The sequence below is a fragment of the Impatiens glandulifera genome, chromosome 1 (assembly GCF_907164915.1).
Source record: "Impatiens glandulifera chromosome 1, dImpGla2.1, whole genome shotgun sequence".
NCBI classification, from domain to species: Eukaryota; Viridiplantae; Streptophyta; class Magnoliopsida; order Ericales; family Balsaminaceae; genus Impatiens; species Impatiens glandulifera.
The window spans coordinates 79,710,299-79,715,766 of record NC_061862.1 but is presented as its reverse complement, the minus strand read 5'-3'; positions in this window follow the sequence as shown (position 1 = coordinate 79,715,766).

Here is a 5,468-nt window from a genome sequence, read left to right as displayed (position 1 = left end):
TTACCTTCTACTACACCCACAACCTTTTCAAACAATTCGGGCATAGCTTCATAGAGACTGCTTTCCGTATAGACAGACCAATCGACCACAAGGCCTGTGAGGAATATCTCGAGAAATGGCACAACGCCTTCCAGATGAGTATCCTAGAAAAGCGAAAAAATTACTCGACTGTCATAATTCAAGAATACAAACATGTGAAGAAAAATAAAGAGGATGAAGTTTCTAGTGTGGGAATAGTCTACAGTTGGACCTAAAGTATGTGACATCTGTCAACACTTTTTCCCTTTTAGACTCTCTCCATAATATCAACAAAAGAGATCTATCTATAATAAACTTAACAACTATGTTTTGTATAACAACTATATATTTTCTTTTGATTCACAAAAGGAGATATTCATTCCCTAGGATTCATCTTATGTGCATATGCATTGCATTGTACTTTGTTACAACTGCAAACCCCCACCTTTTTCTTTTTGCAACAGTTCGTGACTAAGACAATCGACATGGTCCCTAGAAAGAGAGACCCCAAAACCGAACGTTTTATACGCCACTAGATGACCGAAGAACTCCCAGTACCTGAAATAGTCTTTACAACCAAATTCAGGGAAATAAAGACAACTTTGTAATATGTGACAGAACAACTCGCATAAATCACAAACTTTTAAGCTAATCAGCAAATCCCGTCCACATCCCAAAAAACACCTTCGTCCTCTTGATTTCCTACCCAAACTATCTCGGTTATGTTCACTCTCATTAACCCCCATCATACTACTCCTCAAACTCAAGAGGAAGTCTCTCTCTACGAAGACTCCGAAGAGGATACGACCTAACCACACAGGCATAATATGTGACACATGAGGATGTACACAACCTATTGGGATCACAAGAAAGACAAATTCTAATGGCTGATCAACCACCTCTAATAGAATATGAACGTCAAATGACTCAAGTTCAAGCCATGTAGGCAAAGATGCAAGCCTAACTAAATAAAATGGCTAAAGGAAAACACATTGAAGAACACTATGACTATAAAGATGCTATGAAAACTGTCGAACGAGCAGTTATTCCATTAGGCGTTAAGCTTCCAACCATATTCAAGTACATTAGAAAAAGTGATTCGTTATCTTTTTCAAAATATACACTTCTTCAATGACCCTATTGCGACTTGGAGAACCGACACTTCTCCACTTATTCCCCAAGTACCTCTATGACACTACTCTACACTAGTATCACCAACAAAAGATAATATATCTATAGAGCACTAAGGAATTAGATACAACTTTAATAGAATTCTTTTCTATGCACATTAACCCGAAACAACCAAAAAAGAGGTTGAAGAATATCAAACAAGGAGAAAACAAAAAATTCTCTGTGTTTATCGAAAGATGGAAAGTTGCCGTTGAGGAAATCAATTCCCTCCTAAGCGAACAATGGCATATCGATACGATCTTGAAAAGAGTTAATGGACAATATTCTGTTGAATTCTCCGTCAAAAACTTCCAAAATATGAAGAAATTGCTGAAAACTGGCAATAATCTCGATGCACCATCGAGAAAGAAGAGCGAGAGAGGGAAAAACGGTCAAAGCTATCCCACCTCCAAGTCATTTCCTAAAAAAGGAAAAGACAAAAGTACATCAGGTAACCACTGCATGTCAGGAACGTCCTCCTCAAAAGACGATCCTAAACAAGTATCCACAGGCTAAGGTAGGTACAACCATCCCTACAAAATATACACCTCCAAAGGCACCTAGACCTCCTAGAGTTTATGACGAATTAGGGATGCCTTTGAGTTAGGTGATGAAGATTCTCCAAGAGAAGAATCTTATCAAACCCCTCACCCTAAGCACAAACAGACCATTCTTGGGAAAGTATGAGAACGCTTGGTACGACTACCATCAAGCAAAGGGTCACTTTACTGACAATTGTAGCGCCCTTAAACACTGTTTCATGACTTGATCGATCAGAAAGTGATTGCCAAGCCAAAGATATCCAATAATATGCTACCGAATCACCAATTCAATATGCTCACAACCGACGAAGCATCTTTTGACACTAATATGTTACTAGACTTGATCTATGACACTGAACCATAAATCAACATGATTGATCCCTGACCCAAAAAGAAGTTCAAAACCCATTCCGATAAAGCTTTTGAATGGTGAAAGTAAAAAATGACTACCCACATCTATGCCCTGATAGACATCGCAACAACACGTGGTGGAACAGATTTTCGACCTAGTTTTATGAAAATCACACCTGCCAATGTGCCATCCACTTCCCAACCACCAATATAGAAAAGAAAGAAAGACGAGCCTAGAGCTCCTAACCTAGTAGACAACCTCTCGAGTCAACTAAAAATGATGAATGCTAATATTTCCATTTGGGAAATCCTGATGTATTTTATCGAGCACAAGAAAACAATCCTCAATGAGTTAAGAAAGACTAATGTCCCTACCAACACTAGAGGAATTAGTATGAATCATTTTTTCCAATTCTCAACATAACATGATCAGTTTTGAAGACAAGGATCTTCCATCATTCGAAGTAGACCATGATAAAGTCCTCTACATTTATATGTAAATGGAGGGAAAGACTGTTCCGATGGTCTTAATAGACAATGGATTTGCTCTCAACATATGTACTTGGCAGACTCTTAAGAAGATAGGCGTATTCCAAGACAATATCATAACATTTGACCTGTGTGTTAAAGGCTTCGACAATATCATATCTCACGATAATGGGTTGCCTCAAGTGCACCGTCCGAGTAGTCGACATACCCTTTCAAGTTGAATTTTGTGTCATCAACATGCAACCTACCTATAACCTGATCTTAGGATGACCATGGATGCACCAAGCCAAGGCTTTAACCTTTACGTTACACCCAAAACTCAGGTTTATAGCCAACAACCAGGTTATTACAACAACGACAAAGCCGACATTGCAACATTCATTAGGTCTACCCATATTGACACTCCTAAGGTTGAACTAAGTGGGTTCGAGATATGTCTTATCTTCCCAGAAGGTAAGGACTCATCCACACACTCTGACTTTAGTACGTTTAGTCTCCCTTCTATTAGAATGATGCACAAAATGAGATATTTCTTTAGTATGGGCTTGGGCCCACACACCAATGACATGTCATCATTCCCGCAACCCTATTACAACATGGACCACCATGGTCTGGGATATGTCCTCACAAGATTTAAAGAAGTCCTCAAGAAAAAGGATATCCAAACAACTCATGGAAATTCTACCAATGTTAAATGGACAGTTCACTTACGAAGGACAAATAACCCTATGCTTCGACTTCCCCAAATCCTTTACCAACCTAGATTTATAGAGACGATTTCTAGGTCTCAAAATCTTTTCAGAATATCAACATAATTATAATCCTTCTATTTGTATGATTAGGAAAACACAGACTATTGGCGTGACACCCTAGAAAACTTGGCTCGGATTCCCAAGATAGCTCATCTAGCTTAGGAAGCCAGATCTTCTAGTCACCAAGGAATCAATTCCCTTTCATCCATCGATACTTTGATCGACGAAAATATAACTCTTTCTCCTCTCATGTGTAGAGAGATGTCAAATATATACATTGTAAGAAATCGGAGAACAATGATCTTGTTAGATAATATTTTCTTACATGTAATAAACTCCTCGATATATCATTTGAAGTTGACTTCGAATGTAAGAGTATAAATGATCTTTCCTTTTACTCTAATTTAAACTTCGAAAACAAACACTCCTAGACACCGATGACGAGATTGTCTCCTTAGAGAAAAAGACAATCAAAATCAAATTAAACATGTCCGACGATCCTCAGATCGTATTGATCGGACAAAGTTTAAGCCCTGTTAGGATCGAAGTTGACAACAAAGACATGGGTCTGACTATTGTAAACAACTTATGACTTCAGTTCGATTTTAACTCACTTAGAAGTTAAAATTTGTTTTTATTCTTCGGAAATCTTCACAAACTCTTGAACAAGTTCAAGTGAGGAAACCGTTTGTTGGATTTAAAGCTTCAGACATATAAATGTAAATGGAAGAAAGTAAGAGACACATGGTTTATTTGTGGATGTTCGGAGTAAACCCTCCTACGTCACCCCTTCTTCTTCAACTAAAAGGATATTCACTAGAATACTTTGATCGATATAGAATCACACTACACAAACCCAGTTCTAGATAACTCTTTGTTGAATAGAACAACCTCTGTTCAACTTACAACACTGAGATTTCACACAGAAAGAACAGTGAGTGGATTACAAAATATTCTCTAGAAATATGTAAACACAACACTTTGGAGAATATCACTTGATAGCAGAATCGTAAGTAAGCTCGTGAATTGAGTGATGAAGTTCTCAATAGTCTTGTACACTCTTAGTAACCGATTGTTATTGTTGTAGTCAAGTTAAGTAAGTTATTCGTCCGTTGTCCTTGGGAATCTATTTATAGTTGAAGTGGGCCAACGGTTGAATCTCCATTTTGGACACGTGCCCTCCCTTTGTTGGGCGACCGCCAATAGTACAAAGATAAATCAGACTAAGCATTGGAATCATGGCCATACAAAACATGTAGTGTGCCGAATATCATCTAAGATCTCTAAGATCATGTTGTACATCGTGGGTAATTCTAATATTGGCGTACGTGGCAGTTGTTCATTCGTTGTTAAAGATGAGTTGTTAAGCTATTGAAGGAGATAACTACAAAATAGTTGGATGCATAGTTAGATGCCCCTTCAGACGTCTAAGAAGGTTATAACGCGTCTAACTACGCTTCCATTTAGACCGCGTCTAAAGGAGTTAGACCGTGTCTAACTGCGCTTCCCTTTAGACCACGTCTAAAGGAGTTATACCGCGTCTAACTGTGCTTCCCTTTAGACAACGTCTAACTGCGCTTCCCTTTAGACTGTATCTAACTGCGCTTCCCTTTAGACCGCGTCTAACTGTGCTTCCCTTTAGACCACGAGTAAAGGAGTTAGACAGCGTCTAACCGCTCTTCCCTTTAAACCGCGTCTAAAGGAGTTAGACCGCTTCTAAAGGAGTTAGGCTGTGTCTAACTGTGATTCCCTTTAGACCGCGTCTAAAGGAGTTAAACCGTGTTTAACTTCCCTTCCCTTTAGACTGCGTCTAAAAGAGTTAGACCGCGTCTAACTTCGCTTCCCTTTAGACCACATTTAAAGGAGTTAGACCGCGTCTAACTATGCTTCTCTTTAGACCGCGTCTAACTGTGCTTCCCTTTAGACCGCGTCTAACAACGTTTCCCTTTAGACCGTGTTTAAAGGAGTTAGACCGCGTCTAACTGCGCTTCCCTTTAGACCGCGTTTAAAGGAGTTAGACCGTGTCTAACTGTGCTTCCCTTTAGACCATGTCTAAGGGAGTTAGATGATGTACGAAAGGACAGTCTTATTTAGATCTGTACCTACACAACGACAAATAACCCAACTTAGTTTTATTCAAACCATA